This window comes from Triturus cristatus, chromosome 7 (genome assembly GCF_964204655.1).
Source record: "Triturus cristatus chromosome 7, aTriCri1.1, whole genome shotgun sequence".
NCBI lineage: Eukaryota > Metazoa > Chordata > Amphibia > Caudata > Salamandridae > Triturus > Triturus cristatus.
The window spans coordinates 858457786-858471338 of NC_140590.1; the positions used below are offsets into that span (position 1 = coordinate 858457786).

The following is a 13553-nucleotide window of genomic DNA, read 5'->3' on the forward strand; positions in this document are numbered from 1 at the left end:
CGTGCTCGGTACCACCCCTTCTGCATGGGACAGCACCTAGTGGCCAACCGCCCTCGGAAGCCCATGTACCCACTCAGACCACTACAAGAACCTCGGCATCGTACTCGACTCATCATTCACCATAAACCGACAGGTCAACGCCATCACCTCCAGCTGCTTCAACACCCTCCGCATCATCCGCAAGACCTTCAAGTGGATCCCCCCTGAGTCAAGAAAGATAGTCACCCATGCACTCCAGACTGGACTATGGAAATGCACTCTATGCCAGCATTAACAAGTCCCTACTCCGCAAACTCCAGACAATACAGAACACCGCCGCCAGACTCGGCCTCTGCATCTCCCGACACAAACACATCAGTCAACACTTATGAAGTCTCCACTGGCTCCCGATGGAGAAAGGAGACACTTTCAAAATCCTCACTCACGCCTACAAATGCCTACACAACAACGGACCCAAATACCTCAACGACAGAATCAACTTCCAAGTACCTGATCTTCCAACCTCGCACTGGCCGAAACCCCGCACATCCACAGAGCCAGAGCAGGCTGAAGATCCTTCTCTCACACTGCAGCCAATACCTAGAACGAGCTACCGGCAGACATCAGACGGCCCCCCTCCCTCAACACCTTCAGGAAGACCCTCAAGACCTGGCACTTTGGCTAAACAGACCTGTGGACCCCCCCTCAGTGCCTTTAGACCCTCATGGGTGAGTAGCATGCTTACAATTCCCTGATTGATTGATTGTTCTGTGCAAGAGCAAGGTATAGGACATCCAGGTCTATGCTGGGTATTTCCCTAACATTTTGTCTTAAGTGTAATTTATCTTTAGTCATTGGTGAAGAAAAGGTAATAAATTATCCGAGACCGTTTCACAATCATTCACTAGGAAAAGCTGAACAAGGTGTAAAGTCAAGTACAAAATGCCCACAAACTACTTGCATGAAACGGTTGCACAGTCCCTTGCAAGAAAAAGCTAAGCCAGATATGTACTTGCACACAAACTGCTCACCAGATACCAGAGAGTATAAACACCTGTGAGAGAAAGTATACAATAGCATATACATTGTGAAAATAGGAAACTCTGAAGTAGGCAGAGGCCATTATTTGAGATTTTCAAAAAAATAGACGGTTATTAAAAATAAAACTCTAACAATCCTAACACAGAAACAACTCTGGTCAAATGTGTTTCTCATAAAACTGTGCTGATTTAACAGCATCAAATAAATCACATAGGGCCTTGTTTAAAGGTTGGCCTCAATGTGGCTGCTACCAATGTTCAGGTTATATGCTGCTGCAGGCCTACCCTGTTTAGAGTGAGCAGTCCAATGCCCACAACAGTGTCACTTTACCAGTTTCTGTTTTCTGTATGCCCATCACCTCCTGAACATAATGCAAATAGAGGAGTATTACTAACAACACTATCCATGCATAAAACCTTCATATGCAGCCAACAAATTGATACTCGTGCAATATATTGCGACTAATTAAAGCTAGAACTTACTAGCAATCTCTAAGCTTATCCTAGTTTATGTTTTTTTAGAGGATTTACCCTGGACCATCATGTCTGGAGCTCAGTTATAGATGACATTAAAACTTGCATTTTTTGAGTGAACTGCTAAACACACCTCTTCACACAGGACTTCAAAGCTTCCCACCAATACTACCTTGTGAGGGGCTAGTACTCCACTCCTGTAACACCAATGAAATACCTTCATAAACACCTCCACCCCCACACGCCCTCTCTTACGTCAGCATGTTTATCCAGAGTTTGGGCAAATGTATAATATATATTATATATATATGCTTAAGGTGCCTTATGTTACTAGTTTACACAAATTCTACGTTTAATGAAGGGGGTTGATTGAGGGCATTCAGAAGATAAAAACATCAATTTGACATCACTGAAAAGCACGATAACTGATGTGAGCTATTCAGCTTTCTGTGGGTGACTACAATTTTTTTTTTCAATTTGCTGAAAAATGATCTCTGTTGCCACCAACCATGAAAGTGTATTATCATAGAAAACCTAAAACTGGGCTGTACAATACACTCTATGCCAATACCAAGTAAAAAATAAAAGGTGTCATAAACAGCAAAAAACAATGCACACTTACACATTCAAATAGGAAAATTCTGAGAAATGTTCACAGTTAGCAAACATGCATCTCTCTGGATGCCATTTGCTGCATATAATGGTACACGTTGGGAGGTTTGACTGTAGATTACAACTTTTCATCCATGTGTCCAGAACTCTCTCAGTTCCACATCTATAACTCAATTATTATTCATAAGCTTACTAGTGGAAAGGTCAGGATTTGACATATTTAGAGTCCATAACATCCAAAGTGTGAAAGCATTAAAGGTGAAATGTTGTGGGGTGGTGTTCTATTGTGAATTTCTCTCTCTTTGGGCGCTTACATAACAATGGAATATTTAATATTTTTTCACAAAAGAAAAACAACTCTTCCCTGGAAAGAACAGAACATTCCTACAAATATTTGATTGATGGAGTGATTAACCCACAGGTGCTGAAATGCTGACAAGAATGTGCCCCCATATATTTTGGGTATAGGCGAGGGCACAAGAAGGGTAGCAAGACGAGAAATAAGATGTACTACCAGGACAGTGGCCTATTCGGTCTCATACACTTAGGGACTTATTTTGACTTTGGCAGTCTACCTGTGGCACTGCCACCGATTCATCCGAAGGAGGATCGCCAAGACTGTGGTGCGCCTGTCTGCTGTATTCAGAGTTAAATCTAGGTCGGGCTGTTGGTGCTGCGGCAGTCTCACAGTGATGGTCTGTTAGGCTCGTAGGAGAGCCTAACATATAGACTGCTACTGTTACAGCGCCTCCAGCACGTTTCTGCATAGTGTGACATGCACCATGTCGTGCATGCATACTGTGCAGGAACAAGGTGCAATTCTAGGGAGGCACAACATGTGCCCTCCTGCATCCACCCCCAGGCCCAAAAGCGATGGAGGTGCTGTTAGGGCCTGCTTAGTTGCCACTCTTTTCATGGCGGGCTCACCACCATGAAATGGAGGTGGACGGGCAACTTGTAATATGCTCGGCAGTGCCGCAGCGACACCTCAGCATATTACTGTGTCTGACCACTGCGCCGCCACCGCAAGATCCTGGATCTCGGCAGATCTGCAGTCCTGTGGTGGTCTGATCGCCTCACTCAAAACAATGCAGTCGGGCCTGCAGCGTGGCGGTGGTCAGACCATCACCGCGAGTACGGCAGTCCTGTGGACTGTTGTACTCGTAATAAGGCCCTAGGGCAACTAATACCTCTAATTAACTTTTTAATCATCAAACCCCTTTCCTTATTAGTTTTATTTGTACAAACATCTAATAGGTTGACCATAAAACATGCCACATAATGTGTAACTCATAATTGTAACAGTAATGTATCTGATAGTGTTAACACTAAATTAGTAAAATAATAGGGCAGTAAAACGCTAACAGCCCATAAAATCGGCAGGATGTGTTAATGGCAATAACACAGACAAACCAATCAATAGAAGAGTTTGTTGAAATAAAATGTGAGATCTAACAAGCTATGGTGCCACTGTCAAAGAGGTCATATTAAGAATCACTGCAAAAACATGAGCAACCCATATTTTTCTAATAGCATAAGATTGGTAAGAAAACTATAGCAGTATATATCGCCATAAAATCATAAACCAGCCTTACCTGTTTTATGCTCTCTGTGGCAATAGTCCCTCCAAGAAACTCACTCCCTATTCCAGAATCATTTGCAGAAAAAACAATGTCCGTTGTAATCTCTTGACTTGATTTGAGAAAAGTAAATTCATTTTTCCCTGTGTTCAGGGCTGCAGCGATCTCATAGGAATAGGGCAATGGCAGGGTTCCAATTTGATAATTGGATGAAAGTTGTGGATCAATGTGCGTATACAGAGCAGGACTCAGAGAATCTAAAACCACAAGTCCCTTTGGCTTCCTACATTTGATAATCACCACGAGCATCAGTGATAGAATGAATAAAAAAGAAATTACAGCTAAAGCAATGACCAAATACACCTCAAATTGTGGTTGCTTGTCAGATTCCTGGGGCTGATAGTTGAGCTCGGGAAGGAAGTCCTGCATGTTTTCAGAAAACACTATGGTCAGAGTAACTTTAGCTGAGAGAGGTGGCTGCCCATTGTCCTTCACCATTATTACCACTTTATGTTTGAGGAGATCTTTCTCAAGAAAGGCTCTCGATGTCCTTATTTCTCCGGAATGGATCCCTATTTTAAATAACGGCGAGTCGGATGTCTGAAGCAAGTGGTAGGACAGCCAGGCATTGTGTCCAGAATCAGCATCAACAGCTACTACTTTTGTGACCAGATAACCTTCATCAGAGGAAGGAGGAACCATTTCGAATAATACTGCACCATCAGGTTCAAGTGCAGGATACAGGATTTCAGGAGGGTTATCATTCCGATCCACAATAGATACCTTCACAGTGACATTACTGCTGAGAGGAGGCAATCCAGAGTCCTGAGCCTTGACTTGGAAGAGAAAGTCCCTGAGCTGCTCATAGTCATAGGATCGCTGGGCGTAGATCACTCCGGTTTGGGAGTTAATGGAGATGTAGGAGGATATGGGGAATTCACCTACGTGACCGTCTAAAGAATACGTGATTCGAGAATTTTCATCCCAATCGACATCAGATGCCTTCAGACTGTAAATGGAGGCACCGGGTGGATTATTTTCATGAACATAGACCTGGTAGAAGAGCTGGTCAAATAACGGAGCATTGTCATTAATATCAGACAGTTCTAAGCGGATAGTTTGGCTTGTGGACAGAGGAGGCAAGGCTTTGTCTGTGGCTGTAACAGTGATATTATACTCGCGATCAGTTTCCCTGTCAAGCGAGCCAGATGTCACAAGCTTATAATACTTTCTAGAAGATGAAATTAATGTAAATGGCACATTGTCTTGAACATGACACTCCACATGGCCATAATTTCCAGAATCCTCGTCATAAACACTGATTAGGGCAACCACTGTGCCAAGGGGGCAGTTCTCTGGAATTGGGCTGGTGACCGATGTAAAGGTGATCTCTGGAGCGTTGTCATTCTCATCAATAACCTCTATCAATACACCTGTGTGAGCAACAAGCCCCCCTCCATCCTTCGCTTTTACTACCATTTTGTAAGATTTCGTTTGTTCGAAATTGATATGCCCCTTCACTTTAATTTCTCCTGTATCTGGGTCTAAGCTGAAGGTATTCAGAGCACTGTCGGAGATGCTGCTGAAAGAGTAGCTGATTTTCGAATTTGAGACTTCGTCCTTGTCAGTGGCTTTCACCTGAAGAACTACGGAATTATTCTCTGCTACTTCACTTATGCTGGCTTTATAACTCTGTTGACTAAACAATGGGAAATTGTCATTGGCATCAATAACATTAATATTAATGTCCACTGTGCTCGATCTGATTGGCTCTCCCCCGTCGGAAGCTGTCAGAACTAAGTGATGATGACTTTCTTTTTCACGATCCAAAAGATCCTCCAGCACTAGGTCTGCATATTTGTTGCCATCGCTGCTCACTCTTTCTTCTAGGATAAAATGCGGGTTTGGGGTCAGCGTGTAGCCCTGCAGGGCGTTGACGCCAATATCAGGATCCCGGGCATTTCCGAGGGAAATGCGGGCTCCTGGCAAAGTGGTCTCAACAATTTCCAAATCCACTGAGTTTGTCAAAAAATTCGGGGGGTTGTCATTAATGTCCTGAATAAGGACTTCCACGTGAAATACATTAAGAGGATTCTCCACAACAACTTCGAAATTAATGACACAATCTGAGGCTTCTCCGCACATTTCCTCCCGGTCTATTCTGCCGTTCACACACAGGTTCCCGGTGTCCGCGTTCAGTGTAAAATATTCATTCCCAGCGGCAGAAACAACGCGTAGTTTCTTGTCAGACAATTGCCTGACATCTAACCCGAGATCCTTAGCGATGTTACCCACAACAGAGCCTCTCTTCATTTCCTCAGCAATGGAGTATTTCACCTGCCCAGACACTCCCTGCCAGACCCAGAGAAATAACAAAGAAACGAGTACTTGCCGCCTGCTTCTCCGCTCTGCTCCTCTGGAGCTGGGCGCCATTACAGCCATAATCAGCGCCACTCACGGCAGAGTTAAAGTTCAACGAAACGATCGGCTTTCCACCCACGAATGTTCAAAAATGATTTAGAAATAACTGATTCATTTCACGTCAATCCTTGGCAAACGAGCTGGGCGGAATCCTCTCCCACGCAGCGTTGGACGAGTCTTTGGTGTTGCTGCCCGGCGCTGAATGAGTAAAAGAATGCCGGATACGAAAGCACGGATCAAATGTCGACTCTGAAGCTGAGCGCTGAGCAATAGCGACACCCTGTGTTTAACTTGAGAATCGTACTCCTTAGCGAAAAAGTGTAAACCGCTCAAATTCGCTGATAACTCCATGTAATCAAATACAATGCAAGTAAATGAAGCATGCGTTATCATTAGTATACAATAGACGTAAACCTTGCCTTTTCATAGTGTAGGTAAAATCTTTTTATTTAGCAAAATACATAATTCCTGTAGTTAAACTCTGACCAATGTACTTTCTTGCCATAGTGTTTCGGCGTCAAATAAGAAAGCATGATTTTGGAAAGCTCTTTACAATGTGCTTCATCCTTTTCTACGCGCTGTAAATAAGATTTACACATCGCTCAGTTAATGACATTCAATGTACAGACATTGGAAAGAGGAACGCGTGAGTCAGCCTCTCCAGGATTCCAGCTACTAACCTGCAGGCCACTGCATATCACATCAGCAAAGACTCAGGCTGCCACCAGAATGGAAGATTACAATGTTTTTGACACGCCGTAATTTTTGTAAAGAGGATGCACGTAGAGTGACGGCGTGCAAATAAATATTACACAGAATTGAACAAACTGAGGCGCCAAAGATAATTAGAGCACGCGTTTTACAAATGGGTGCCCTGTCATTCGAAGAGTTATTTGTGCTTTTACTGAATTAGATTAGACAGGTGCTGCAAACCTTGGGTGACTGTCACTGTTTTTCCCCCATAAAGTACATATTGTGCTTTCGTTGCACACGTAATTTAAAATAAGACAAGATGTGTACGCTGGGAGAAGGTAGTGCCGAGGATTCAGGTCACAGTTTTGAAAAACACGGTACATTGACTCGCATTTCGCATGTAATAGATGTGTCTTCTATAATCCGGTGGAGGTCTGTAAATGGACAAAAGGAAAGTGGAAGTCGGAGAAATGTGTCTAGTGAGGTATAAAAATGCCAGCCAGAAAAAAAAGTGCCAAATTACAGTTCGAATTTTCGTTAGCGAGAAAACATGGAAACTAAAGGGAACATGATAAAGCCGTGGATACTGTCAGTCGTGAATGGCAAATATTAATCTATCGAGCCTTCTGCGCATGACATATTTGTTGACCGTTCATAAGATCATGTTTACAAATCTCAAGGAAAAGGGTGAGTTATTTGTACACAACTTCAGCTACATGTGAGCCGAGGATGTTTTAGATTTTCCTTTCTATTCAGGACTCGCGAGCTAGTGAAATAGTTTTAGACTGCTTAACCAGGAGTGTCCACTTAGGTTCAACACCGCTGGATCAATGCAATGCCCTCTTCTCTAGATATGTGAATGAGGTCCACTCCATTCCATTGTATGTCTATTCACTTTATATTGACATTCAGAATATCTGACATGAGTCCCGCCATCCTTGATGGAAACCAATGGTCTGAAAACATTTCAAGTCTCCCATCTGAACATGCTGTGAAATGTACTCAACTAGCTTTAGGCCGAGTGGTATTTTTTCTGACAGCTGGAAAAAAAGCATCAAAGTCTCACAACATGTCACCCCTCTACTGGTAAGGTAACAGAGATCATACGGTTGTCAACAAGCCATGTATATACTTGATTACATAACACATTCTACACAAAATGCGCTTACCTGAATAAAAGGCTGGTCCTCTTTAGCCATACTTAAAACGTCGTCGATGAGCATAGACGCTTGCATCCCATTACTGTGATTTCCCGAAGGTGTATTTGAATCGCTTGAAATTGGGAAATTAACCTGGCTTTTCTCTGAATGTCCTGTTAAATAAACATCATGACAATAGGTCTGTAAAAAAGCTCTGACACCATCAATGCCCACAAGCTGAGAGGCAGGAAGTGCATTGAAGTTAACACTGGATATGTCTTGGAGCTGAGATTCCCTCCAGCGGTGAAGCCTGATGGCCAACACAAGAAGGATCAGGAAAAGGAACAAGAAGGAAACAACAGCAACTGCGATCACCAGATACAGTGTGAGATTTGACTCCAACTCTGTGGATGTTGAGGGGTTACTGATATCATGGAGCATTTCCGGCATACTGTCTGCCAACACTATGGTGACTGTAACTGAAGAAGAGAGAGGGGTCTGCCCATTGTCCTTCACTAAGACCACAAGGAATTGTTTTATGGCATCTTTTTCCATAATCGGTCGGGCTGTCCTGATTTCTCCAGTGTGAAGACCTACAGTAAACAGTCCCTGGTCTGTGGACCTCAGCAGCTGGTAGGAGAGCCAGGAATTCTGTCCCGAATCAGCGTCTACAGCGACCACCTTAGTTATCAGATAACCCGGTTCAGAGGAGCGCGGCACCATTTCCACCCCAGAGGACTCATCTAGGGGGGTCGATGGGTATAATATTTCAGGAGTGTTGTCATTCTGATCCTGTATAAAGAATGTCACTGTGATATTACTGGCAAGAGGTGGAGATCCGCCATCTTCTGCCTTTACTTGCACCTGAAAGTCTCTAATTTCTTCGAAGTCAAAGGACTGAAGTGCATAGATGACACCAGATTCAGAATTAATGGATATAGAAGAAGACAATCTTGCATCACTATTGTGCCCATCGAGGATGGAATATGTAATTTTGGCATTCTTGCCCAAATCCAAATCTGTTGCCTTGGCGCCAAAAATGGAAGCTCCTGAAGGTACATTCTCTAAAATGTATGCATTGTATGACATCTTTGGAAATATTGGTGGGTTGTCATTCTCATCTATAATCTCAAGGCTTATGGTTTTGGTCTTAGACAGTGCGGGACTTCCACTGTCCACGACAGTGATTGTAATGTTATAAAGTTGGACCTGTTCCCTGTCTAAAGCACTGTCTGTTATCAAACTATAATAACTGCCAATCGATTTCTGTAACTGAAAGGGGAGGTGAGGAGATAGGAAACAAGTAACTCTACCATAGTCCCCTGAATCTCTATCATAGACCTCTACAAGAGCAATGACTGTGCCCAGTGGGCTGTTTTCTGAAATCCTTTTAAGTAGAGAAGACAACAAAATCTCAGGGCTGTTGTCATTAATGTTGATGACTTCTATTAGAACTTTGCAGCGCGAGGACAGAATCCCGTCGCTTCCCTGTATTTCAAATTCATAATATGCAAATTCTTCAAAATCTAGTTGTTCCGTCAGAAATATGTGACCCGTGGTAGAATTCAGTTTGAATTTCTTTAGTGCCGTATCCTTTATTTTGATAAATGAATAGGTTATTTCTGAGTTTGACCCTTGGTCGATGTCTGTAGCTCTGACGGAACCCACAAGAGCGCCAGGTGGCACATTTTCAATCACAACGAATTTGTAAATAGATTGGTTAAAAACCGGGGCGTTGTCGTTGTAATCCAGCACATTGATGTGAATCTGCGCAGTTCCCGACCTCACCGGGTCCCCTCCATCTGTGGCGGTTAGGAGAAGCCGGTGAACATTCTGGTCTTCGCGGTCGAGAGATTTCTCAAGGACTAGTTCCGGAAACTGTGACCCGTCTGCTCTTCTTTGTACATCCAGAGTGAAGTGTTTGTTTGCGCTGAGCCGATAGCTCTGGAGAGAATTCTGCCCTTCGTCTGCATCGTGCGCCCCAGGCAATAAGATGCGCGCACCAGGCGCAGTTCTTTCATTGACCTGCAGGGATATTTCATCAGCGATAAATGTAGGGGCGTTGTCATTAATATCTTTAATTTCTGCTTCCATTGTATACACTTTAATATTCTTCTCCAGGAAAATCTCTACATTTAACAGGCACTGGACTACGCGCTCACATATGCTTTCCCTGTCGATCCTTTCGTGGATGTATACCTGCCCATCATTTACATTAAGAGCAAAGTACTGCTTCCTACCTCTGGATACAATGCGGGCTCCTCCTTCTGAGAACTCCTTCGTATCCATCCCCAGATCCAGAGCCACATTCCCAACACAAGAGCCTTTCCTCATTTCCTCGGGAATGGAGTAACGCAGCTGCCCGGAAGCGGCTCCACAGACTGTCAGCAAAGCAACAAGAAGCAGCAGAGGGGCCCCGGAGTAACAGCGCCTCGATGTCTGAGCCCCGGAGTAACAGCGCCTCGATGACTGAGCCCCGGAGTAACAGCGCCTCGGCGTCTGAGTCCCGGAGTAACAGCGCCTCGATGACTGAGCCCCGGAGTAACAGCGCCTCGGTGCCTGAGCCCCAGAGTAACAGCGTCTCGGTGCCTGAGCCCCGGAGTAACAGAGTCTCTCTGTCAGAGCCTCCGCAGGCAACGGTGTCCTTCGGATTGATAGAAGCTCCATTTTACGTTTTCAGTATTAGTCTTAAACACGAATGAGTTGGTGAATGCGATTGGCTGCATGAGAATCTGAGGTGATCTGAGCTGCCGCACTTCATCTCCGAAACATCATAAGAATCTTTTCATCAGATCCTGTCTCGTACTCAGAAGCGCAAAGATGCTCCATGGAGTGCAACCAGCGCTATACAAAACCGAATTACATTACATTACATTCCCGTCCTGAATGCGATCATTCACTGTAGTATTTGCACCACGTGTCCTGCTGAATTTCACTCAGTTTCTACCCTTCTTTGTGGTGAACAGCGACACCCAGTGTCTCACTTCACAATTGCAGCCTATTCGACTTGAAGTCAATTTAATGGGAATAATAGAGATAGTTGGGCTCGCCTATTTCAACAGACTTTCCAGCGCCCACGGAATCAGACTGAAGAATGTCACTAGCCTCTCTCATTATTCGACGAGTGGTCCTTGCATTTTATTACGACTGAATAATCGCCAATGGCATAATGGAGCACGAACTAGCACCACAAAGGTCATATAGGAGAACAGCTCCAGAGGGACGCAGCGGGATTATTCTTTAGGTAACAAGTTGCTACAATTGTTTCACAGGAAGGTGCCAAAAGCCATCCAGGTTATGCCTCGAGTTGTTCATTAGGCCCACGTCCACTAACATATTCTCTACACACAGTGCACCAAGTAGCACCCACACATCTGTGTGCATCGTTCGCTGTTAGTAAAAGTGTAGGAATATCCATACAATTCTTCATTTACATTTCTAACATTACTCACTAATAATTAGAAACAATTTTGGGCTTGAAAAATTCATCTGACTTCTGTTGCAGGTGATAACTAAAATTCAAGACCTGGCCTTATTTGCTGATCAATTGGCAGGCAAGATGTGCAGATTTAAAAAAAATGTAATTCGAGGAGAGATCTATTTTTTAAATACTTTTCACAGTGATCAGATCCCGCTAATCCATTTCCATCTCGAATTTGGCAATCCGATGGATCAAGGGTATGGTCTATAGATTGGATCAGACCAAAGAATAGCCCACAGGGCAGATATTAAAGTTGGCCAGGAATTAGAGTAAGGCAGAATAATTGAAAAGGGATATTTTAAATAAAATCCTTCTGCTTAGACTTTATGTACCGTTTTCCCCATCTCGAGTCGAATCAAGGCACGTAGAGCACACTTGTGCCATATATATGTCTAGTTGGTTCGTTTTTACAACTACCGATAGTTTAAAAAGATGGCATATCAACCCACCACTAAATTAGGCATATGCTTGGTTAGATTGTTTCTTTGATGACATCGCAGTAAAGTTTAAGATGAAATGAGTTAAAAAAATTCACTTACTCTATAAAAAATTTACTAGAAGAACCGGGGTTCGAACACATACATAAATAAAGGAATAAATCAAATCAAATTCAACTGTTGACATAAATCTCCATTAAAATACAGTTTACTCTTTGTACAGATGTGAAGAACGAAGAAAGAAGAATCATAACTCAAGTGCTAAACACATTAAAACATGTAAGCTGTTTAGTTCCAATGAGTGCTTCTAAACTGAAATTACAGGAGGGAGAGGGAAACTGACACTACCATAACGAAATCTGCATACTTTTCTGAAAAATATGCATATTTTACTACCAGCGTGACTCACTCAATTCTTGTTATATAAAATCCCATTCAATATCAAGGAACAAAGTAAAGTGCACTCCCTTGCATAAGTCTATTTCCTGGCAGTGGTCCTGCAGATGAAGTTTTTTTCCATTTCCGTAAAATACACCCTTCAGCCATCAGTCTCTCCAAAGTCAGATAATACTCTATGTCAGTTTAGGACTTGATTACGACTGCCCTGAAAATTCAGATGGGCTGGGCTACTAGAATTGTGACTTAGAGTTATGTCTTCTGCTATTTTACCTGTAGATTTTGTCTGCTGAAAGTAGCCCACATCTATGTGTGAAGGACCTGGGGAAAACATGGGATTCAGCATGGAAACTCCAATTCCCACATGTTGTTTCTCAAAATCTTGTAATACCTGGTATTCCCCAGCCCCGGAATTACAGGGGTCCCTGGTAACAGTAATCCCGGGTCAGGGAAACAAATGGGGGATGTGAATTTTATTTGCAAACATTGATAAATACACATGGACAAATCAATAAACAAATACCATAAAGTACAAGGCACTGGAAATAACGTAGCTACTTGAACATGGATTACAGTGTAACTAGGGAAATGAAATCTCAACAGTGAGAAGTGGAGTAAATGGCGCTGGGACATGGAAAACCTTCGACACAGGGCCAATGAGTGCACTGATGTGATAGTGAGACACACATGAATATTAATGCACTGTCTTTGGCCGATAACACGCCTACAGTGCAACAGGGAAGACACTTGAGATGTAATATAGAGAGATAATAGGTTCATGACAGGAGTTAGAACAACATTGTGACAGGAATTAAGTTGATACAGGGAAAGGGTTACTTTTGGCGCCAGTAAATAGGTGAAAGTTGTGATGGAGTATCTCATAACTTGTAGAAGGAATACATGAACACTGGGACATTCTATGCACTGGTATTATGAAAGGGGGTCATCACTGCGGGGTACGAAACATACACATTTGGATGGGGAGACAAGTACAATGGGATAGGGAACACACAGATATGGGGACAAGGCGGCATTCATATCAGATCAGGAAATACACTTACGGAGGGTAAGGGAATAAACACACACACTTGAGCAGAATCGCAGCTGTTTCGGAATTAATCCACTACCGACATGAACCCTTGCAATCTCCTGAGGCGGAAGCCGGGAGACCACCGATTTTTAAAAAATTGTTTTTTCTTGTGTCACCATTTATAAAATTGTATTTTAAAGCGCACTCACCCGTCAGGCACCTCCGCAGCGGGCTCGAGAAACGCCTAAACAGCGACCCCTTCGCTGCACCG

The 13553-nt window shown here is 43.3% G+C and overlaps 1 pseudogene across 1 annotated transcript; it reads right to left on the reverse strand.

The window, feature by feature from the left end:
- Nucleotides 1–5595: 5595 nt before the first annotated feature.
- On the reverse strand, nt 5596–10686 carry LOC146810745 (protocadherin gamma-A11 pseudogene; annotated as a pseudogene). Its single transcript, XR_014966623.1, has one exon. The product of XR_014966623.1 is annotated as a protocadherin gamma-A11 pseudogene (transcript).
- Between the last annotated feature and the right edge of the window lie 2867 nt (nt 10687–13553).